This window comes from Mauremys reevesii, linkage group 15 (assembly GCF_016161935.1).
Source record: "Mauremys reevesii isolate NIE-2019 linkage group 15, ASM1616193v1, whole genome shotgun sequence".
Lineage (NCBI taxonomy): Eukaryota > Metazoa > Chordata > Testudines > Geoemydidae > Mauremys > Mauremys reevesii.
In genome coordinates, this window is record NC_052637.1 from 12,530,381 (window position 1) to 12,555,314 (window position 24,934).

The window sequence follows — 24,934 nt, forward strand, 5'->3', positions numbered from 1 at the left end:
GAAGTGCGCGCCTCATTCATCCAATAGGTCAATTTGGCACATTAGCCAGGAGGAAGCAAATCGTGAGCGTTTTCGACCGCAAACACCTTCCCTCCAGATTTGCAACCATCCCTGGACCAGTGACAGGTGCATAGGGAGCCAAGTCAATGGAAATAATCATGGAGGAAGCCAGTGGAGAAAATGAGTGGGGCCACTCTGGTTACCACCTTGGGTCAGGGGAGTGCGCTGTACCCACAAACGTTACCTCCCTTTTCACGTATTCACACTCAAAAAAGTGGAAGTGCGCGCCTCACTCATCCAATAGGTCAATTTGGCACATTAGCCAGGAGGAAGCAAATCGTGAGCGTTTTCGACCGCAAACCCCATCTCTCCAGATTTGCAACCATCCCTGGACCAGTGACAGGAGCACAGCCAACCCCGGACCAGTGACAGGTGTGTAGGCAGCCAAGTCATTGGAAATAATCAAGGAGGAAGCCATTGAAAAAAATGAATGGGGCCACTCTGGTTATTACCTTGGGGTCAGGGGAGTGCTCTGTACCCACAAACCTTACCTCCCTTTTCATATATTCACACACAAAAAAGTGAAAGAGCATGCCTCAAGCATCCAAAAGATCAGGGTTCGGCAACCTTACAGAAGAGCTGTGCCAAGTCTTCATTTAGTCTCTCTGATTTAAGGTTTCTCATGCCAGTAATACATTGTAATATTTTTAGAAGGTCTCTTTTTATGGCTATAATATATAACTAAACTGTTGTTGTATATAAAGTATATACGTTTTTTAACATGCTTAAAACGCTTCATTTAAAATAAAATTAAAATGCAGAAACCCCCAGAACCCTGCAATAGGTCAATTTGGCACATTAGCCAGGAGGAAGCAGAATGTGAGTGTTTTTGACCAAAAACTCTGTCCCTCCTGATTGCAACCCCATGGATCAGGCGGCAGCAAGTCCTGAGCAGGAACCCAGATGGTTATGTTGTGCGGCAGAAACTGCTACTAGTAGCAAAACGGGATGGTTTCGAAATGTGATGGTACACTTCGCTGCTCAGAGACCGAGAGAGAAGGTGGGCGGATCGGGCCCTCCGAGCCCCTCCCCGGGGGTGCCTGGCCCTACATCCCCCCCCCTCCGTGTCCAGGGCCCCCCACCCCCTGGTCTGGGCTCATCCCCCTGACTCAGGGCTTGTACTGACAGAAACACGAACCGCTCCCGATTCTCTACTTTGGCTGCACTGAGCATGCGCACCCGAACTGACCATGCCCAGTAACCTCCGCTGTCGCCACTGCCCTCTCTCTGCCCTCACTTCTACTCACCATTTGCTGCCTGCTCTTTGGGGGGGGGGTTAAAATGCTCAAGGGGGCAAATCGCAGCGGTGGGGCTGCCAGGGTCTGAGCGGGGGACACAAATTTACTGGCCAGAGGGGTTCAAGCTGCTGTAGGCAGCGGCAGGAGAGAGGCTGAAGGGGAAAAATCGGGGGGGGGGGGTGGTAGCCGCGGTTAAGCCCCGGGGAGGGGAGACGCTGCCAGACCCTGTGCGGGGACAAAACCCCCATTTAGGGAGGGGTGGGGACAGTGGCCTCGGGATGAGCCCCTGCTGGGCTCGCAGATCTGGGGTGTCGGGGTTGTGGGGGCACAGGCTGTTTTCAGTTCTGCCGCGTGTCAGCCCCGGGGCGGGGGGCGGGTTCCTGGGGCTGGGACTTAAAGGCACAGGCAGCCCAATTCCCAGACTGTCAAAGCGCAGACACCGCAGCTCCTCTCTAGCCTATACAAGTGCTGCAGGGCTCTTACTGCTCCAGCCAGGAGACTGAATGTGGGGAAATATTGTACAGACGCCCCCTCCCTCCCTCAAACTCTGCCTCTCACATTTTGACTATGTAAAAGTGTCTTCTATCATTTTCTATGTCTATATGAAATCACTGCAGCTCCTTTCTCTTATACAACGTGCTGATTTGGTAACGCCCTCCCAGAGCCCACATGTCTGTACCCCCTCCTGTACCCGAATCCCCTGCCCCAGGTCAGAGCCTGCACCCGTCACTCAAACTCTACATAGCCTGCAACCCTCCTGCACCCCCAACTCCATCCCAGAGCCTGCACCCCAAACAGGGCCGGATTAACCTGTTGTGGGCCCGGTGCTAAACATATTTGTGGGTCCCCATGGGGGAAATGGGGACATGAGGCATGGGGCAGAGTCCTCAGAGCGAGGGGCTGACTGGGGGCAATGGGATATGAGTCATGGCACGGCAGGGACAGCCCCACTCCACCCAGCCCAGTACAAGGGCACTGTTTACAAACCAGGAGCTGCCAGACCCAGGCTGTCCAGCCCAGCCCTGCACTGCCATTGTGCTTCTTCCCCTTGGGGGTGGGCCCATGCTGCACCATGCTACCCCCTGCCCAGCACCCCTCTGGCTCCCTACGCGCAGTGCCACACCACCCAGAGACCCCCACAAATCCCCTGCCCTGAACCCCTCTGACTCCCTTCGCCCAGTGCCACACCACCCAGAGACCCCCACAAACCCCCTGCCCAGCACCCCTCTGACTCCCTTCGCCCAGTGCCACACCACCCAGAGACCCCCACAAACCCCCTGTCCAGCACCCCTCCGACTCCCTATGCCCAGTGCCACACCCCCCAGAGACCCCCACAAACCCCCTGCCCAGCACCCCTCTGACTCCCTACGCGCAGTGCCACACCACCCAGAGACCCCCCAAATCCCCTGCCCAGCACCCCTCCGTCTCCCTATGCACAGTGCCACACCACCCAGAGACCCCCCACAAACCCCCTGTCCAGCACCCCTCCGCCTCCCTATGCACAGTGCCACACCACCCAGAGACCCCACAAACCCCTGTCCAGCACCCCATCCGACTCCCTATGCCCAGTGCCACACCACCCAGAGACCCCCACCAACCCCTGTCCAGCACCCTCCGACTCCCTATGCCCAGTGCCACACCACCCAGAGCCCCCCACACATCCCCTGCCCTGCACCCCTCTGACTCCCGTTGCCCAGTGCTGCACCATCCAGAGACCCCCACAAACACCCCGGCCCCGTGCCCGCCCAGATCACTCCCCCACCCACTCAGAACCCCCCCACAGATCCTCTCACTGACCAGTGCCCCCCAGCTGAAGACCCCCCACAGCCCTCCCACAACTGCACAGTGCCCCACACCTTCCCACCCAGAGGCCCCTGCAGATCCTTTCACTGTCCAGTACCCCCCACCACCACAACTGCAGTGACCCGCACAGACCCCCCACACTTCCCAGCGCCCACACACACACAGATCTCCCCCACTGACAGCCCCCCAACACATAGATCTCCCCACCGCCCCAGTGCCCAGCACCTACCCAGACCCCCTAGAGACCTACTCTCCCACACTCTAACCCCCAGCCACAGTAGCCGGCCCTGATGGGAGGTGACTGTGGCTGCGAGGCTGAGATGGCAGCACAGCCAGAACTGGTCCTGGGGCAGGATAACTCTGGCCTCTTGGGAGTGGTGGAAGCAGCCAGGCTGGAGCAGGAGCAGAGCCTACCCGGGCCAGGCTCTCTCAGGACCCAGCTGAGCCTCCCCCCTCCCCGACTGTTCCCTGTGAGTGGCTGAGACTGGCCCAGCCTCTGCACCAGTCCCAGGTGGCTCTTCCCCCAGGGAGGCAGGTGGGGCCCCACAGGTCCCAGGCAGTGGAGACAGCTCAGAGCTGGAGCAGTGCTGGGTAGTGGGGCAGATCCCTGAGACGTGACTCCCGCGATCCTACCCAGCCCACCCACACCCATTGGCCCTGTGGCCAGCAGCCTTGCAGAGCACACACCTCTCTCTCTCCCTGCTTTCCTATCACCAGTTATGTTACTACACGAATGAAATCGAGACATCCCGTAAAACAGCTAGTTCAACGTTGTTATAACAGATAATTACAAAGACTAAAGTACATGCTTTACTATAATTAGGACCAGGCAACCCAAGATGAAAACTACACCGTGGCAGAGTCCTACAACCAGGTATTTGAGGCCAATCCCTTTATCAATGGAATCCTCAACCAAAATATGAGGAAGGAGACGAGTCACCCTCAAACTTTCGACAATAGCTCAAGGTCAGACACCAAGAAGACCAGCGCCATTCGTATTCTGGTTTTGGATAAAATACTTGATCTTGCCTACATCATAGAAACCTTCCTCTCTCCAAGTCTACACCCCACTACACCCTTTAGCAATAAAGTAACCATTAAACAAGTTCTGAATCAGTCGTCTTTCTTCCCAATTTAGGTTTAACAATAAAGCTGCAACCTAAGTAGCTATGGGAGATGACAGTGCAACTACTAGGTATTGGTGGGGGAAAAGTGTGCTACTAATGTCCTGGATATACTGGCAGGGCCGGCTTTAGGCTAATTCAACCAATTCCACTGAATCGGGCCCTGCCCCTAAGAGGGTCCCGCGCCCAAGCCCCGGTTCAGTGTATTGGCAAGAGTCAGTGCACTGTACCGGGGTGGCCCGGCTTCTCCAGGGGACAATTTAAAGGGCCTGGGGGCCCTTTAAATTGCCACCACTGCCACACTGCTGGAGCCATGGGGTAGGGCTGTTGGGATCTGTGGGCTACTTAAAAAGTCTGTGGCTCCCGTTGCTTCTATCGCCCCAGCCCTTTAAATAGCCACTGGAGCCCCGCCGCTTCCCCAGGGCTCCGGCAGCTGTGTACATGGCCAGGGCTGTGGAAGCAGGGGAGCCCCAGGTGGCTGCTGCTACTCTGGTGGGGGAGGGAGGAGGAGGAGGGAGCACTTACCATACCGGGTGGTCTGTACCCCCTGTACCTGCACCCCGTGCCCTGTCTCCAGCCAACCCCTGCTGCACCCCCCCTGCCTGAAGCCAGCCATTCCTGCACTCCTCTGTCTTCAGCACTGCCAATCTATGCCACACCCCGCTATGGCCGTGCTTGAAGCCAGCCAGCGCACCCCACCCCACACACCCCTGCCTCCCGCCATTGCTGCACCCCTTGCCCTGCCTGCAGCCAGCCCCATGTCCACTGGTGCCCTGCAATTCCCTGGGCAGTAACCCTGCACACCTGCTTCAATGATGGGAGAAGAGAGCAGCTGGTACCCATGTGCACACCCTAGGGTGACCAGACATCAAGTGTGAAAAATCAGGATGGGGTGGAGGTTAATAGGATCCTATATAAGAAAAAGACCCCAAGATTGGGACTGTCTCTATAAAATCGGGACATCTGGTCACCCTAGCACACTCCCAGGGAGTGGCGGGGACCCACACATGTGAAGCGGAGTTCATTTCTAGTTCATTCCCATCTTTTTAAAAAAGAACTGTAGGTAGTGTTAACATACAGCCATATTTTCCCGGACATGTCAGACTTTTTGGTTCTTAAATTGCTGTCCTGGAGGAATTTTTAAATCTGGAAATATAGTAACCCTATTGGTACCAGAAATACATATTCTGGCACATCCCTTAAATCAGAACTTTTTATAGGGAACCGGTTGCTAAGAAAGGAAAGGCTTTTTTTCCCACCTTTTTTTCCTTTTTTTTAAAGTCATCCCTGCTGGGGCCCCGCCGAAAATGTTTTAATTGGGTGGGCCCCAAACTTCCTAAAGCTGGCCCTAACTAGTCTGTTCGGTGTTATAGCTTTTAATATGCTACTGCAAACACTGTAATAGAGCATTAATATCCCAATGTACTGTAGCTTGTTTTAACTTACTGTAATACTAGAAGTGGTGCATGTGACTATTGCTGTAACGAGGGCAAGGAGAGTGAGGCACTTGCCTCGGGCACGGAAAGTGAGGGGCTCAGAAAGTCTCTCCTTCAGCAGCAATTCGGCAGCAAGTCCTTCCCTCTGAGAGGGACTGTGGTACTCGTTGCCGAAGTGCCGCTGGTCGTCTTCAACGGAGAGGGGCGGCGCATACGGCTCTTTTGTAGAAATTCTTTGGTGGATCCTTCCCTCCAATAGGGAAGAGCCAGACATGCTGCCTCTGTTCCTTGCCTTGTGTGCCAAAAATCCCTAGTTACGGCTCTGCATGTGAAGCTCTCTTAAAAGCTGACACTACAGTAGTGATATTCCCAAGCCAGCATGCATAGGGCTGGGAGTGGGGAAGGGGAGTGCATTTAGGTATACCCCCAAACCTTACCTCCCTTTTCACGTACTCACACACAAAGGAGTGAAAGAGCCTCACTCATCCAATAGGTCAATTTGGCACATTAGCCAGGAGGAAGCAGATCGTGAGCGTTTTTGACCGCAAAGCCCATCCCTCCAGATTTGCAACCATCCCTGGACCAGTGACAGGTGCATAGGGAGCCAAGTAATTGGAAATAATCAAGGAGGAAGCCAGTGGAGAAAATGAATGGGGCCACTCTGGTTACCACCTTGGGGTCAGGGGCGTCCTCTGTACCCCCAAACCTTACCTCCCTTTTCACTTATTCACACTGTGACGAGGCAGTTCTGGCGGTACCAAAGTGAGAGTGCCAGTTCAGGACAAATTGCTCAAACAGGGCAGTTACAGCCCTCGGCTGGGGGTTTTCCACCTCTAAGGCAACCCAAACCAGCCAGACAAAAAGGACTTTGGTTTCACCGCACTGGGTAACAAAAGTCACACAAACAATGTCCTTAGACACTCCAGTCTCCCAGTATCACCACCAGTGCACTCGTCCTGGGGATGAATGGTTATGAAAACCAACACCCCAATAAAAGAAAAAGGTTATCTCGATCCCAAAGGACCAAGCCCCAGCCCCAGGTCAATATACACATCTGATCTTACCCACAAATCACGCTGTTGCCAATCCTTTAGAATATAAAATCTAAAGGTTTATTCATAAAGGGAAAAAGGTAGAGATGAGAGCTAGAATTTGTTAAATGGAATCAATTACATACAGTAATGACAAAGTTCTTAGTTCAGGCTTGTAGCAGTGATGGAGTAAACTGCAGGTTCAAATCAAGTCTCTGGAGAACATCCCCCGCTGGGATGGGTCACTAGTCCCTTGTGTAGAGCTTCATTTCCTAGCAAAATCCCTCCAGAGGTAAGAAGCAGGACTGAAGACAAGATGGAGATGAGGCTGTGACGGAGCGATTCTGGCGGGACCCAACTGAGAGTGCCAAATCAGGACCAATTGCTCAAACAGGGCAGTTACAGCCCTAGGCTGGGGTTTTTCCACCTCTAAGGCAACCAAACCAGCCAGACAAAAAGGACTTTGGTCTCGCCCCACTGGCTAACCACAAGTCACACAAGCAATTTCCTTAGACACTCCAGTCTCCCAGTATCACCACCAGTGCACTCGTCCTGGGGATGAATGGTTATGAAAACCAACACCCCAATAAAAGAAAAAGGTTATCTCGATCCCAAAAGACCCAGACCCAGGTCAATATACACATCAGATCTTACCCACAAATCACGCTGTTGCCAATCCTTTAGAATCTAAAATCTAAAGGTTTATTTACAAAGGGAAAAAGGTAGAGATGAGAGGTAGAATTGGTTAAATGGAATCAATTACATACAGTAATGGCAAAGTTCTTAGTTCAGGCTTGCAGCAGTGATGGAGTAAACTGCAGGTTCAATTTAAGTCTCTGGAATACATCCCCCGCTGGGATGGGTCCTCAGTCCCTTGTGTAGAGCTTCAGTTTGTAGCAAAGTTCCTCCAGAGGTCAGAAGCAGGATTGAAGACAAGATGGAGATGATGCATCAGCCTTATATAGACTTTTCCAGGTGTAAGAATCTCTTTGTCTTCACTGTGGAAAATACAGCAAAATGGAGCCTGGAGTCACATGGGCCAGTCCCTGCATACTTTGCTGAGTCACAAGGCGTGTCTGCCTTCTCTCCATGGGTCAATTGTGTAGCTGATGGTCTTCAATGGGCCATCAAGCCAGCTATGCAGGGCTAACATCAGCTTGTCTGGGACACTTCCCAGAGGCAGAGCATAATACAAAATACAGACAGTACAGAGCGAATACTTATAACTTCAACTACAAAATGATACACAGACATACAGACAGCATAATCATAACCAGCAACCCAGAACCTGGTCTTAGACACCTTATATGACCCCCTTTACTTAGGATTTGGTGCCACTACAGGACCTTGGTTGCAACCCATGTTCTATATGGTTCCCATTTATATCAATAACGTCACAGAGGCATTAGCCTTATATAGGCTTTTCCAGGTGTAAGAACCTCTTTGTCCTTCCTGTGGAATATTACAGCAAAATGGAGTCTGGAGTCACATGGGCAAGTCCCTGCATACTTTGCTCAGTTACAAGGTGTATCTGCCTTCTCTCCATGGGTCGATTGTGTAGCTGATGGTCCTTAATAGGCCATCAAGCGAACTTATCAGAGCTAACACCAACTTGTCTGCGGTGTCACCCAGAAGCAGAGCACAAATACAAAATACAGACAGTACAGAGCCAATACTTATAACTTCAACTACAAAATGATACAGACAGCATAATCATAACCACCAACCCATAACCTGGTCTTAGCCACCGTATATGACCACCTTTACCTAAGATTTGGTGCCACTACAGGACCTTGGTTGCAAACCATGTTCTACATGGTCCCAGTTTATATCAATAATGTCACACACACAAAAACGAGTGAAAGACTGCGCCTCACTCATACAATAGGTCAATTTGGCACATTAGCCAGGAGGAAGCAAATCATGAGCGTTTTCGACCACAAACCCCATCCCTCCAGATTTGAAAACATCCCTGGACCAGTGACAGGTGCATAGGCAGCCAAGTCACTGGAAATAATCAAGGAGGAAGCCAGTGGAAAAAATGAAAGGGGCCATTCTGGTTATCACCTTGGGGTCAGGGGCGTCCTCTGTACCCCCAAACCTTACCTCCCTTTTCACGTATTCACACACAAAACAGTGAAAGCATGCACCTCACTCATCCAATAGGTCAATTTGGCACATTAGCCAGGAGGAAGCAAATCGTGAGCGTTTTCGACCACAAACCCCATCCCTCCAGATTTGCAACCATCCCTGGACCAGTGACAGGGACATAGGCAGCCAAGTCATTGGAAATAATCAAGGAGGAAGCCAGTGGAGAAAATGAATGGGGCCACTCTGGTTACCACCTTGGGGTCAGGGGAGTGCTCTGTACCCACAAACGTTACCTCCCTATTCATGTATTCACACTCAAAAAAGTGGAAGTGCGCGCCTCACTCATCCAATAGGTCAATTTGGCACATTAGCCAGGAGGAAGCAAATCGTGAGCTTTTTCGACCACGAACCCCATCCCTCCAGATTTGCAACCATCCCTGGACCAGTGACAGGGGCATAGGCAGCCAAGTCATTGGAAATAATAAAGGAGGAAGCCAGTGGAAAAAATGAATGGGGCCACTCTGGTTACCACCTTGGGGTCAGGGGAGTGCTCTGTACCCCCAAACCTTACCTCTTCTTTTCACGTATTCACACACAAAAAAGTGAAAGTGCACGCCTCACTCATCCAATAGGTCAATTTGGCACATTAGCCAGGAGGAAGCAAATCGTGAGCGTTTTCAACCACAAACTCCATCCCTCCAGATTTGCAACCATCCCTGGACCAGTGACAGGGGCACAGCCATCCCTGGACCGGGGACAGGGGCATAGGCAGCCAAGTCATTGGAAATAATCAAGGAGGAAGCCAGTGGAGAAAATGAATGGGGCCACTCTGGTTACCACCTTGGTGTCAGGGGAGAGCTCTGTACCCACAAACGTTACCTCCCTATTCACGTATTCACACTCAAAAAAGTGGAAGTGCGCGCCTCACTCATCCAATAGGTCAATTTGGCACATTAGCCAGGAGGAAGCAAATCGTGAGTGTTTTCGACCACAAACCCCATCCCTCCAGATTTGCAACCATCCCTGGACCAGTGACAGGGGCACAGCCAACCCTGGACCAGTGACAGGGGCGTAGGCAGCCAAGTCATTGGAAATAATCAAGGAGGAAGCCATTGAAAAAAATGAATGGGGCCACCCTGGTTATTACCTTGGGGTCAGGGGAGTGCTCTGTACCCCCAAACCTTACCTCCCTTTTCATATATTCACACACAAAAAAGTGAAAAAGCATGTCTCAAACATCCAAAAGATCAGGGTTCGGCAACCTTTCAGAAGAGCTGTGCCGAGTCTTCATTTAGTCTCTCTGATTTAAGGTTTCGCATGCCAGTAATACATTTTAATATTTTTAGAAGGTCTCTTTTTATGGCTATAATATATAACTAAACTATTGTATATAAAAAGAAAATAAGGTTTTTAAAATGCTTAAGAAGCTTCATTTAAAATTAAATGAAAACGCAGAACCCCCCCAGACCTCTGTAATAGGTCAATTTGGCACATTAGCCAGGAGGAAGCAGATCGTGAGCGTTTTCGACCACAAACCCCATCCCTCCAGATTTGCAACCATCCCTGGACCAGTGACAGGGGCATAGGCAGCCAAGTCACTGGAAATAATCAAGGAGGAAGCCAGTGGAAAAAATGAATGGGGCCACTCTGGTTATCACCTTGGGGTCTGGGGCGTGCTTTGTACCCACAAACCTTACCTCCCCTTTTCACGTATTCACAAACAAATGAGTGGAAGTGTGCACCTCAATCCTCCAATAGGTCAATTTTGCACATTAGCCAGGAGGAAGCAAATCATGAGCGTTTTCGACCACAAACACCTTCCCTCCAGATTTGCAACCATCCCTGGACCAGTGACAGGGACATAGGCAGCTAAGTCATTGGAAATAATCAAGGAGGAAGCCATTGAAAAAAATGAATGGGGCCACTCTGGTTATTACCTTGGGGTCAGGGGAGTGCTCTGTACCCACAAACCTTACCTCCCTTTTCATATATTCACACACAAAAAAGTGAAAGAGCATGCCTCAAGCATCCAAAAGATCAGGGTTCAAGAACCTTTCAGAAGAGCTGTGCCAAGTCTTCATTTTGTCTCTCTGATTTAAGGTTTCACATGCCAGTAATACATTTTAATATTTTTAGAAGGTCTCTTTTTATGGCTATAATATATAACTAAACTATTGTTGTATATAAAGTATATAAGTTTTTTAACATGCTTAAAACGCTTCATTTAAAATTACATTAAAATGCAGAAACCTCCAGAACCCTGCAATAGGTCAATTTGGCACATTAGCCAGGAGGAAGCAGAATGTGAGTGTTTTCGACCACAAACCCTGTCCCTCCTGATTTGCAACCCCATGGATCAGGCGGCAGCAAGTCCTGAGCAGGAGCCCAGATTGTTAAATTGTGCGGCAGAAACTGCAACTGGTTGCAAAACGGGAGGGTTTCGAAATGTGTCGGTACACCGGCCCTGCCCTGCTGCCCACAGGCTCTTGGGCTCCGCCGGGTGCCCATTGCCGGTCGGAGCTCGCCATCGCATCGCCAGCCCCGCACTGTGACTCAGCCTCCGGCTCCATCGCATCCCAAGACACAGCTACTGCAGCAGGAGCCGCGGCCTTTGAATTGTCCTAACTTTCACGCCGACTCCCTTCCTTTGGGCTGGGAATTAGGCATCAGAGTTAAATGCCGGGGCCAAACAACCAGCCCCAGCTCCTCGCTGGACTCGTGTCCCGGCCTCAGCCCTTTCCCAGCCTATGGAGCTTAGCCCAGAGAAGGTGAAGAGACCTCCCCCCCCACTGTAAATACCTGCTGGGTGGGCACTGCAGCGTGGCAGAAGATGGCCTGATGCCATCCCCTGGCTGGAGTTGCAGGCAGAGGAATTTGTGCTAGGAAGGAGGTGCACCTGTCTGGCAGGGAGGGGAATTAGCTGCTGGCACAGCTCCCTGAGAGCTGTGGTGGATTCTCCATCCTGGGCCATGTGTGAAGCTGGACGGGAGATTTTTCTAGAAGATCTGCCTTCGATCCCCTCGCAGTTCACTCCAGGCCCTCCCCGGTGCGCGGGTTTGCCCAGGTGATCCCAGTCTTCCCGTCCAACCTTCCAGCTAGGAATTTTCCAGGCGGCTGGAGTGGTGGCGAGCTGAAATATGGCTCGGAGAGCGGGGTTCAGAGCCCCCCTCGGTCACGGCAGTTCCAGCGTTCCTTGCCCCCATCCCACCCTCAGCTCCCCGCTGCTCCACGGAGACTCCCTGCATGCCTCAGAGCCGGGTTTCTGCTGCGGGAGAAATCAACCGGCTGCTGTCCTCTTACCCCCTCGTAAGGCAGCAAATCTGAGGCCCAGGACGGACAGTTCCGGGGCAGGGAGCAGGTGCGGCCGAGGGCTGGATTTTGTCCTCATTGGGGTGGGGGGGTTATGGCGGCTGCTCCAGCCCAGAGTGAAAGCTGAGAAAATAGCAGGGCTGCGTTCCTGCCAGGAACAGCCGGGAACCGGAGCCTGCTCCTCAAACCTCTGCTTCTCTGCAGGGCGACAGCAGGGAGAGGGGCTTAGCTGGGCTGACAATTCCCCAGTGACTGACCTGGGTCCCCCACAACCCCCATCACTGCTCCAGGGGCCCCCCTCCATGGACTGGGGATAGAACCCAGGAGTCCTGGCTCCCAGCCCCCTCATTCTAACCCACTAGCCCCCCACCCACCTTCATTCCATCTGACCCCCCCATGCCTCCTTCCTTCCATCTGTCTGTCCATCCGTCCATCCATCCCCATACACTCCCCCTACGTTTCTCCATCCATCCCCCAACTCCCAGCCATACCTCGGTTCCCGCCTGCCCCTCCCTGCTGGGGTCTGGCGCCATGGCAGGGGGAGGTGGTGGCCCAAGAGGAGCCATGACTCTGATCTCAGGAGCTAGGCCCCGTGAGCCTGTGGGACTCCCTGCCACAGGACCTGGCTGGGGGGGAGGCTGGGGTCTCGGAGCCGTCGCTGGGGCGGGGGGGGAGGGAGAGGGGGGTTGGGGCACCCTGTGCCTGTCAGTTTCCACGGAAAGCCCGTATCTGACCCCCCACCTTCCCCCACACAGATCCCAGACCCTGGAGCCGAGATGGAGCTGGTGAGGAGGCTGCAGCTCCGCAAGGAGCCAGGTGAGTCAGGGCTGTGGGGGGTGGTGCCTTGAGGGGGAAGGCGGCCACATGGCTGATGTGGCCCCTCCCTCGGTGCCCATGGGGGTTTTGTGGGAGGGGCCCATGATTGACGTGGGCCCTCACCCCAGTGCCAATGGGGGGTTTGTCCGAGGACCCCTGGCTGACGTGGCCCCTCACCCCGATGCCCATCGGGGGGTTGTGGGAGGGCATGGCTGATGTCCCCCTCACCCCTGTGCCCATGGGGGGTTGTGGGGGGGGCCCATGGCCGACGTGGACCCTTCCCCCCGGTGTCCATGGGAGGGGGTTGTGCAGTAGCCGTGGATGATGTCCCCCTCTCCCTGGTGCCCATGGGGGGCCCGTGGCTGACATCCCCCTCCCCCCAGAGCCCCTGTGCAGCAGCTCAGTGTCGGTGTTGATCCGAGGCTTTGTGGCTGACGTGGGCTGCGAGCTGCTCTACAGGAATGAGGAGCTGGGGCCCCTGGAGGTCGTGTTCAGGTTTCCCGTGGACGCCGAGGCAGCTGTCTACGCCTTCGAGGCCCGGCTGGGGGGGGGGGGGCTGCATCCAGGCCCAGCTCCATGAGAAGAAACAGGTGCTGGGGGGCAGGGGCCCCAGGGGGGAGAGAGCAGGGGGCTGGGTTGGGGGGATCTCGGGGTGACCGTGTCTCTCCCGGCAGGCGCAGGAGCAGTACCGGGATGCACTGGGCGGGGAGCAGAGGGATGTCGGGGGACAGGGGGATCTCGGGGTGACCGTGTCTCTCCCGGCAGGCGCAGGAGGTGTATGGGGACGCAGGGGGCAGGGAGATGTCAGGGGATGGGGGATCTCGGGGTGACCCTGTCTCTCCTGGCAGGCGCAGGAGCAGGAGCTTTACTGGGATGCACTGGGCGGGGAGCAGAGGGATGTTGGGGGGCAGGGGGATCTCGGGGTAACCCCGTCTCTCCTGGCAGGCGCAGGAGCTGTACGGGGACACTCTGGCCGGGGGGCAGAGCTCGTTCCTGTTGCAGCAGGAGGGGGCCGGGGGCGACGTCTTCAGCTGCTCCCTGGGGAATCTGCCCCCCGGGGAGGAGGCGGTGCTGACCCTGCGCTACGTCTGCGAGCTGCCGCTGGAGCCTGACGGGGCTGCCCGCTACGTGCTGCCGACCATGCTGCGTCCCCGCTACATGCCCCACGGTGAGACCCAGAGATCTCCTTGCCCCTTCCACATGCCACACAGTGAGACCCACAGCCCCCCCTACGGCCCCACTCCGTGCCCCCTGGTGAGACCCACAGATCCCCCTGTCCCTCCCCCACGTGTCCCATGGTGAAACCCACAGATCCCCCTGCCCCTGCTACACACCCCATGGTGAGACCCACAGATCCCCCATACTCCCCTGTACCCTATACCCCAGCTGTGTGCTTCCAGCCGTGCTGCACCCCTTTCACATGCCCCATGGTGAGACCAGACCCATAGGCCCCATAGATCTCGCATAGCTCCCTGTACTCCATAGCCCCCAGAACCCTGGCTACATATCCCATGGTGAGTGACCCCACAGCCCATAACTTCCCGATACCCCTATAGCCCCTGTTACGAACCCCACAATGAACGACCCACATAGCCTCCATAATGCCCCATAGGCCACTACTGTGTGCCCCATGGTAAGTACCCTGCCCCACAGGCCTGCAATCCCCGCCCCAGGGTGTGTGACCCACCCTAGCCATCCCGAAATCCCCTGATATCCCAGCCTAATATCCCCCCAATATCTGATACTCCCCATCCTTCCTCCTGGCTCTCACCCCTGTCTCTCTCTGCAGGGTGGGATGGGGAGGATGTCACCCAGGGGGTTCCACAGGTCCCCCAGCGGGAGCTGCCCTACACCCTGAGCCTGAGCGCCACACTGCAGTCGCCCCACGGCATCAACCGCGTGCCCTCCAACTGCCCCCTCACTCCCTTGAGCTATACAGCCGGGAACCGAACCACTGCCCAGGTAAGGGCTCCCCCGGACACCTGGGTCCCGGCCATCCCCACTGGGAGGAGGGTGCTGGGGAGGGCTCTGGGCTGAGGGGTGGGTGCCAGGGAACCGGGCTGGGGGCACGGGGGGGATTTGGGGTGAGGTTGGGGGGCAGGTCCCAGGTGAGTGGGTCCTGAAAGGGGGAGCATGGGCCAGACTCTTTGGGTGATTGTGGGGGGCAGGGGGATTGAGCGACACCAACAGATCTGGGGAATTTCCCAGTTTCTCTGGGGAAAATCTGGACAGGCTGAAATCTGCCAGTTTGGGGAGGAAATCCCTGGGAGTTGCGGGGCTCTGTTAGTCTTTAGTTTCTGGGATTTTCCCTCTCCTTGTTTCTCAGTGGAAGGAAATGGAGGTGGGGGGACCAGGAAAATTTCACCCTCAAATTGGAAAGATTTAGCCCCCCCTCCCCTCCGCCATGTCAATTTTTTGCAGTTTTTCACCAAGAAAAGCCAAGTTCCCGCGTTGGCCTTTGGGGTTGTTTTTCCCTGTCTTCTCTCCACTGCACCCGGGGGAGGGGGGCAGCCAGTGTTCGCAGGGTCAGCCCCTCACTCTGGCTCCATGCAGGGGGTGCCAGCAGGACCCTGCTCCCCTGGGAATCGTGTGGAGGTGACTGTGTGTCTGTCGCCCCCCCAGGTGTCACTGGCCCAGGCCCCCCCGTGGGACCGGGACATGGAGCTGCTGGTGTATTATGCGGAGCCACACAAACCCAGCGTGGTGCTGGAGGCCGGACTGCCTGGAGCCAAGCCAGGTGGGGGAGGGAATCCTGCACCCAGCTACTTCTGGGCAGGGGCACAGAGGGGGATCTGTGGGGCAGGGATCTGTGGGGGGTGAAGTAAGTGCTGGGTGGTGACATGGGGTCGGGAAGGCACAGGGCAATGAGGGGGATAATTGGGGAATGGGGGTCCTAGGGCTGATAGGGGTGGCTGCTGTGGGAATCGGGACGAGTGGGGAACAGGAGCGGGGACATGGGGAGCGGGGGATAGGGTGGGTGCGGAGGATGGAGGACAGGAGCAGCGGGCCTTGGGGGAGCTGGGGATGGGGGATGTGTGGAGGACGAGGGACAGGAGCGGGGGGCCTTGGGGGAGCTGGGGATGGGGTGTGTGTGGAGGACGAGGGACAGGACTGGGGGTCTTGGGGGAGCTGGGGATGGGGTGTGTGGAGGACGGGGGACAGGAGCGGGGGGCCTTGGGGGAGCTGGGGATGGGGTGTGTGGAGGACGAGGGACAGGAGCGGGGGCCTTGGGGAGCTGGGGATGGGGTGTGTGTAGAGGACGGAGGACAGGAGTGGGGGGCCTTGGGGGAGCTGGGGATGGGGGGGTGTGGAGGATGAGGGACAGGAGCGGGGGGCCTTGGGGGAGCTGGGGATGGGGTGTGTGTGGAGGATGAGGACAGGAGCGGGGTTTGGGGAGCTGGGGATGGGGTGTGTGGAGGACGAGGGACAGGAGCGGGGTTTGGGGAGCTGGGAATGGGGTGTGTGGAGGAGGGACAGGAGCGGGGTTTGGGGAGCTGGCGTTGGCAGGGCGGGGTGTCTGGGAGGAGGCAGGCACTGGGGAGCACTGCAGGTTTGGGGGCACACGGGAGAACTGGGGATGGGAGAGCAGGCACTAGGGGACTGGATATTGCGGGCGAGGGGGGATCTAAGGCAAGAGAGAGGTGGGGGGAGGGACAGAGCAGTGGGGGTGGGTCTCAGGGGGCAGTCGGGCACTGAGGGGGTGGCTCACGTGGGCTCGACCCCATGCCTGCCCCATTTGGGGGCTGGCCTCCATCTCACCGCAGGCTCCCTGATGGGCGACCCGGCCGTGATGGTGACCCTGCTGCCCAGCGTGCCCGAGGCTGTGCTGGCCCAGAGCCGGGCCGGGGAGTTCATCCTCCTGCTGGACCACTCCAGCAGGATGACATGCCCCATGGACAGCAGAGACCTCTCCCTGCAACGCATCAACAGCGCCAAGGTACGGCCAGACGGGATGCTGCGCTAGATGGGCCTGCGCTGGGGGGAGCTGCCCAGGCGGGCTGAGCCCGGGGGACTGACTCTCCATCCATCCGTCCGTCTGTCTGTCCCCAGGAGTCCCTGATCCTGCTGTTGAAGAGTTTGCCCCTGGGCTGTTATTTCAACATCTATGGCTTTGGGACTGAGTTTGAGTCCTTCTACCCGTGAGTCTGAGGGGCAGGGCAGGGAGGAGGCTGGCTGGGTTAGGGGGCAGGGCTGGTTAGGGGACAGAGGGTGTCTGTGGGTTAGGGGGCAAGGCTGGTTAGGGGCAGGGGATTTCGGTAGGTTGGGGGCAGGGCTGGTTAGGGGGCAGGGGCTTGCTGGGTGTTAGGGGGCAGGGCTGGCTGGGGGCAGGGTGTCCCTGGCTCCGGCTGTCCCAGCCCCAGACCTGTCAATGCCCCCTGCAGGCAGAGCGTGGAATATACCCAGCAGACCATGGCCGAGTCCCTGCAGCGCATCCAGCTGCTCCAGGCTGACCTGGGGGGCACCAGAATCTTGGAGCCACTACGAGCCATTTACCGCAGCCCCTGCCAGGACGGGCACCCACGCCAGGTACCAGGGACACTGAGGCCAGCTGGAGGGGCGTCCTGGGGCAGGCTCAGAGAGTGATTGTGGGGTGATGTGGGGGGTCTCAGAGAAGTATGCGGGCCTAGGGGGACAGACTCATAGACTTTCAGGATAGAAAGGAACCCCCCCACACCCACCAGCCCCCTGGGAAGGATTATCTGCAGTAACTGAGTCCCCTACCCCCACCCCCAGTGCACCATCCCTGCCCATGGGGTGTTTGCTCCCAGCTGTCATGTGGGCCATATGCCATCGCAGGCCCCTCCTTGCCTGTCCCCGCGATCCCGCTCCCCTCGGAGGCTGTTCCTGAACTTCCAAGAGGGAGAACCTGGGAGAGGTGATCGGAGAGGAGCTGGGGATTCTGGGGGATGGTCGACAGCGGCCATGGGGTTGCTCGGAGTGAGACTGGGACTCTGGGCCAGATCAGGGGGAGGGGGCAGTGCCAGCATCCCTGGGGGTGTGAGCAGGGTGTGGCAGGTAGCAACCCGGGGGGAGGGCGGGCGGAGGCGGGAACCTCTGTATAGAGCTTGGAGGGGCAGCGCTTTGTGCTGCACCCAGGTCTGGGGGGTGCCCTGCAGCCTGCGGGGGGCAGGGTGGGCACACGTGCGGGAGGTCAGGAGGAATCTTCTGGAAGGTGCCCACAGCCGTCGGTGGGTTCTTGTCTCCAGGGGCCGGCGAACAGGTGATGGGTGGGGGTTGGGGTCATGCCTAGGTGTTGGGGGTCACAGAGATAGGCGAGAAGGTCAGCAGTCCCCATCCGTCAGCCCCTCAGGAGAGATCTCTGGGAGGGGAGGGATGGGGCCGGGGGTCTCTGGGAGGGTCAGGCTCATTGGTGAGCTGCTCCCGTTCCCAGTGGGGAGGGGGTGTCTCTGGGGGTGCTGTGGTCCCTGGCTCTGACAGCGTCTCTCCCCCACAGCTGTTTGTGTTTACAGATGGGGAGGTAGAGAACACCCAGGATATCATCACAGAGGTGTGGCGTAACCGGGGGACCCACAGGTAATGGGGGTCCTTCCCCCCCAACCCTGCCCCCATTAGTATTGCCATCATGCGGACCCCCCACCATAGTCCCCAGCATCTGCCCAACCTTTCACCTCACTCTGCCCCCCCCCAGCCCCGCCAGCATGGGGAGCCCCCCCAGCCCAGCGAGCCCTACTGGCCCCTCTCAAACTGTCCTGTCCCCCTCTCCCGGCACTGGATGGACCCCACCAGCTCTGCCCCTCCCCCTCCAGTCTCTGCCCCCCTCCCCAAACTCTATCCCCCCTGCAGGTGCTTCTCCTTCGGCATCGGGGACGGGGTTTCCACAGCTCTGATCAAAGGCATCGCCCGGGCAGCAGGGGGCAGCGCCGAGTTCATCACCGGCCAGGACCGCATGCAGCCCAAGGTGAGAACCCAGGAGTGTGGACTCTGAGCTCCCCTGTTGTAACCCACCAGCCCCCACTCCCCTCCCTGCAGCAGGGATAGAACCCAGGAGTCCTGGCTCCCAGCTTCCCCACTCTAGCTCACTAGACCCCACTCCCCTCCAGAGCTGGGGATAGGACCCAGGCATCCTGGCCCACTGTGTGTGTGCCGGTCTCTCCCCCAGGTGCTGCAGTCTCTGAAGCGGGCCCTGCAGCCGGCGGTGACCGGGATCTCACTGAGCTGGGATCTGCCCCCTGGGATGCAGGCACAGCTGCTGCACCGGTGCCCCGAGGTGATCTTCACTGGGCAGCGGTGCCTTGTCTATGCTCAACTCCGTGGGCAGCCCCAGGTGAGAGAGCAAAACCCCCGCCCTGGGACACCCACAGGGCTCAGGGTCAGTGACTGAGCCAGGAGACCCACAGTCCCCTCCTGGGTGATAACTCTGACCCCTAATGATGGCCATTGGGCTGGAGCTCCCTGTGTTACCCCAGCCCCATTGAGCTGAATGGGAATTGATAACTCTGACCCCTAATGATGGTCATTGGACTGCAGGTCTCTGTACTAGCCCAGCTGCATTGATCTCAGGGCAGGTCTACACTACAAATTGACATCAGCACAGCTGCACCACTGTAGCACGTCTGGTGAAGACACTCTAAGCCGATGGGAGAAGCTCTCCTGCTGACATAGCGCTGTCTACACGGGGGGCTAAGGTTGGTGTAACTATGTCGCTCAGGGGTTGGATTTTTCATGCCCCTGAGCGACGTAGTTCTACCACTGTATGTAGTGTAGATGAGACCTCAGTGGGGATCAATAACTCTGACCTCTAATGATGGCCACTGGGCTGGAAGTCTCTGTGCTACTCCAGCCCCATTGAGCTCAATGGGGATTGTTAACTCTGGGCCCTAATGGCGGCCATTGGGCTGATTAGGCTAGCCCCCCAACTGGTGTTAATTGGGCGTATTTGCCCTCTTTGTTCTTTAAGCTGGGTCTGGGGGGTCTCAGGGCTTCTTCTCCCCTTCGCATTCCACCTCTGACCACCTTTCTTTGCCTGCAGCCCCCAGACATTCCCATGGGGGGCGTCACCCTGCAGTATGGCATCCAGGACCAAACCTACAAGGAGACACTGCAGTTCTCCCTGCAGCCACAGGATGGAGACAGGTGACAGCAATGCTCCCAGGCAGCTGGGTCCTGCCCTCCTCCCCCCCGCCCCCACATCCCCACCCCAGCGGAACAGAGATGGGATGAGACCTGCCCCCCTGGCTCCCAGCCTTCCTTCTGTGACCACTAGACCCCACTCCCTTTTCGGCACCAGGATAAAACCCAGGAGTCCTGGCACCCACTCCCCCCCTTCATCCCACTAGACCCTGCTCCCCTCCCCTCTGCAGCTGGAACCCAGGCATCCAGGGCTGACCCTGTGACTCTCTCTCCCTGGCACAGGCTGCCTGTTCACCGGCTGGCAGCCAAGTCGCTGCTGCTGGAGCTGGAGGGGGCCATGGGCGCTGGGTCGGAGGGGGCCCGGCACCGGGCACTGGAGGCCAGTCTGAGCTCGGGGGTTATCTGCTCCCTCACGGCCTACGTAGGGGTGGACACGCAGCGGGGACAGCCGGTGCAGGGGCCACTGGTGAGACAGGACGTCCCACTGACAGGTAACCCCTGAAGGGGTCGGGGCTCCAGGCGCTGGTGGGGGGGAACCCAGCATGTGGGGGGAACTCGGGGGGGGGAGGAGGGGGAAGGCACTGGTGGGAGGGATGGGGGGAACCTGGAACCAGGAAGGAGGGGAATTCCGGGAGGGATCCGAGCATGGGAGGATCCCAGTGTAGGGGCAGGGGGAACCCAGAAGCATGGGGGGCATTTTGCTTATGGGGTAATGTCCCTTTGCCCCTCTTCCTGCCCACCTGACTCCCATGGAGCTGTGCTGCCCCTCACTGTTCCAGGGCGACCCCAATCCTCTCACCCCCGGGGCATGGGGAGAGCAGGGGTGCTGGCAGGGTGAGACAGGGAGTAGCCCACAGGGCTTGCCCCCCACACCCCTGCCGGGAGAGTGGGATCTGTGCTTCCCCCCAGACAGACGGACAGAGACAGACAGGCAGGCGGAGACCCAGAGTCAGGCAGGGACAGAGACCGAGAATCAGACAGACGGACCTAGAGCGGGACAGGACGGAGAGACGCAGAGAGAGAAACACATCCAATCGGGCCGACCAACCGACCCAGACAGTTGCAGGGACAGGAGGGGCAGGCGCATCACTGTCATGAGCAGACCTGCCTAGCGGGGGCCTCTCGCTCCCCAGCATCCTGCCCTCATCCATGGGGTGCAGCACCCACCCCTGCATCCTCTGGGGCTGGAGGAGAGGTCCTGGCTGAAGAATGGGGAGAGAAGAATGGGCCTGTGTGGACTGGATCTGGGGGTCACAGCTGGGGGGGAAGAGACAGGAGCTGGGATAGAGATCCTGGCTATGATGGAGCTGCAGGGAGAGGAGGATGGAGCTGGGTGTGGTGGGGTCCCAGCTGGGGGAAAGGGAATGGGGGGTATGGGGAAGGGGTCCTAGGGTCCCAGCGGTGCATTGGCTCTAAGTGCCTGTGTGTGGGGGGGAATTTCTCTTCCCTCCCTTTCCTTCTCTGTGTCTATTTGTGTGTCCGTCTGTGTCTCCCTCTGTCCATCTGCTCCCTGAATTTAGATTTCATCAGGGAATATGTGGAGATGGTAGACTGCATCTCGATAAGGGAGATCCAAATAGACCATGTCTGTGAGCGTCCAGCGAGCAGAGCGCGCCTAGACAAACCAAACTACCGCAGCGTCTTCGGGGGCCTGTCCCGTGACTTGCGTGCAGCACATGAGTACCACTGCCACAAGTGCCTGCAGCTCTCGAAGTCCAGCACCGGCCATCTCCTCCCTCGCAAGTGCCTCTCCTGGCTCCGTGGTGGTGGTGGTGGGGGTAACACAAGGGCAGACAGTCCTACAATCAGGGGTCCCCGGCACCCTGAAAGGTGAGGGGGGCATGGGCTGGGAGTCAGGACTCTGGGGGTGGGCAAATGCCAGGGTGACGCTTCATCGGCTTAGAGACAGATGTGCTCTGAAGGTCACGGAGCTATGCAAGTATTTAAAAACTACATAGAAAAAGAAGGAAATTCCTGGGCGAAAAACCTTTGTGCCACTGCGAGAGGGGGAATTCTTAGCTGTTTTTTTTTAAGTGTCTTGAAGCAAATTATCTCGAAACAAAATGAATAAAAAAATAAGGAAACCCCTAGGCAAAAAACTCTGTGAAGCTGGAATTTGGGGTGTGAGTTTGTATCGGTGAGCTAAGTGTGTCGGGGGGGGGGGATCAGTAGTTTTTAGTAACAGAAATGCTTCTGAGCAGTTTTCTCTGAAATAAACACAGAGGGAAATTCCCAGGCAAAAAACCCTTGTTAAACTGAGCCTAAGCTTGGATGTTTGTACAGGCGAGTTCAGGGGCAAAAGTCTTTATTGGCACATTCTGGTTTATAAACGAAGAAACCCACGAAAGGCAGAACTTTTAAAGTGAAGGCTCAACTTAAAACCTGAATTTGGAGAGTCTGGAAATACAAAGTTACTATAGCCCAGATAACTTTAGCTCTGCCCCGTAAGCCTGGCCCATGCATGCCTATAATATTGTATAGACTCTGTAACATCCCGTTGCCTGCTACCCCTTTAGCTGCTTTTGTCTCTCTCCTAACGTAGGTCTGTATCACAATTTGTGGTGGGGGATGGTCCTGGGATCAGATTGTTTTTGAGAAACACCCTGGGGTCATGGAATTAATGGCTGGGCTGGGACATTCACAGGGAGTTGGGTGCCCATCTCCGACTGAAAGTTAATTGTCATCCCATGAGTACAAGAAGGGGCAGAGTTAAGGATGTCTGTAGCAGGGTTAAGGGTGCAGAAGAGCAGGTAAAGGGTGCCCATGGATGAGGTAGTGTTAGGGGTGCAGAGGAGCAGGTTAAGGACACCCCTGGAGGGACAGAGTTAAGGACACACAGAGGGTCACAGTTAAGGTTGGCTGTCCCCCAGCCTGGACAGGCCATGTCGCTGGTCTGAATCCACAACCCTTTACCAGCCCCATCTGGTCTCTTCCCAGAGCGGATGCCGGAGGAGTCTCCCTTGCTGAGGCTGGTGTCTCTGCAAAATGCCGATGGCTCGTGGGACCTGGACCCCCGACTGGCTGCCGTGCTGGGGGTGAGCGAGACCGATGCCAGAAAGAGGATACCCAGTGAGGTGAGCGGGTGGGGGGGAGGGAGGGTGCAAAGGAGAGAGGAAGGGAGAGATTGGGGGCAGGTGCTATGGATTAGTCCTCTTCTCTGCTCCTAGATGAGATTGGGGGTGACCCTAGGGAGGTGGTGGAATCTCCTTCCTTAGAGGTTTTTAAGGTCAGGCTTGACAAAGCCCTGGCTGGGATGATCTAGTTGGGTTTGGTCCTGCTTTGAGCAGGGGGTTGGACTAGATGACCTCCTGAGCTCCCTTCCAACCCTGAGATTCTATGATTCTATGACCCAGGCTGGTGGGGGAGAGTTTGAGGGTGATTAGAATAAATGACCCCTGAACCTGGAGCCCAGTGGGCGAGACGGGCCCAGATTGGGGGGCTGGGAAACCCCTAATGGGGTTGGAGCATTGGATCAAGGGGGCCAAGGGCCAGGTGGAGGCTCCCAGGCCGGGCCCTTTCTCAGGCTGTCTCTCTACCCCCAGGCATGGCACTGGGCATCTGGGTAGGGGGACCACGGTGCTGGAGCAGGAGTGCTAGGAACCCTCTGAGTCGGGGGGGGGGGTGGGACTGGAGTGGGGGGGTCCCTAGGGCTGGTGGGGGATGGGGCGGGCAGGCCAGGCACTGACTCAGGCTGTCTTTCTCCTGCCCCCCACAGGACGTGACCCCAGCATCTGGGCCACGGTGCTAGCCATGGTCTGGCTGCACGACCGGGCCGTGGGGCAGCACGACGAATGGGAGCTGCTGGAGGCCAAGGCTGTGGGTTGGGTGCGGGACCGAGCAGGTGAGAGGAGGCCTGGGGGGTGGGGGGCAGGGACAGTGTCCAAGGTCTCAATCCCCAAGAGCCCCTGCCTCATGGGGCCCCTGAGCCTGGGCCCCAGGACCCTCCATCCTCACCCCTCTGTCCCCATGGCCCACAGCCATGACCCTGCCCCCATGTCCCATAGCCCATCCCCCTTCAGGGCCCTAAGAGCCTATTCCCCATGGGTCCCAGGGCCCCCATCCCTGAGATTCTTGCACCCCAGGGCCCCATAGCCCATCCCTCGAAAGCCCCATCCCCAGCCTCTCCCCATCCCAATCCCAGCATCCTTCTGGGGTTTCCGTGCCCCGCCCCTGAGGACCTTTATTTCCCAGCTTCCCAACCCCCATGCCAGTCCCCCACGTGCTGTGAGCTCTCTTCCCTTTGCCCCCAGGCCCTCCCCTTGTTCCCTGATCTGGTGTCTCTCCACTGACCCCCTTCTCATTTCAGGGGCCCGGCTGAGCGAGTGCCTGAAAGCCGCTAACGCCCTGCTGGGCTGCAGCGTTGGCCCTGCTGTCTTCGGGCTCTGAGCCCTCCTGGGATCCCCGTACCTGCTCCCCAAACTACCCTGGGCATTCAACTGGGAGCCCCAAGAGCCAACAGGAGGTGCAGAGGTGGCTGCGCTGACCTCGCCCTGCATGAGCCATCCAGTGTAAACCTAGTCCCATCTCTCCAGAGTTCAGCTATTGCACAGACAGACAGACCAACAGGATCTTTGCTTGTCCAAACGCGACCTCATTTTGTCATAATGGCAGATTTCTCTTCACTAGACAATCCTGAACGCAAACAGGAGCACAGTGATTCGCGTAGTTCTTCATTTCCTCTCTGTCTAGGTCCGGACTAGAGCTGGTTAGACATTTTCCAGCTGAACAGTGTTGTGTTGGCAAATGCGATTCCATGGTGAAGGCTGAAAGGTGAAAACAGGCAGCAGATGGAGGAAGCTTCTCCCATGCTGCATGTTGTGAATCTGTCCCCAGTCACCAGCTGCTGAATTCTCTACCACAGGAAGAAGTGCTTAAAACCTGACCAACCATCTTGACGGTTAATGCTCATGCTGTGTCCATCCTGGGCAGCACGG

At 57.0% G+C, this 24,934-nt stretch overlaps 1 pseudogene; it reads left to right on the forward strand.

Annotated features, from left to right (window-relative positions):
• Positions 1 to 12,026: 12,026 nt before the first annotated feature.
• Positions 12,027 to 24,451, forward strand: LOC120383675 (annotated as a pseudogene).
• The last annotated feature ends 483 nt before the right edge of the window (positions 24,452 to 24,934 follow it).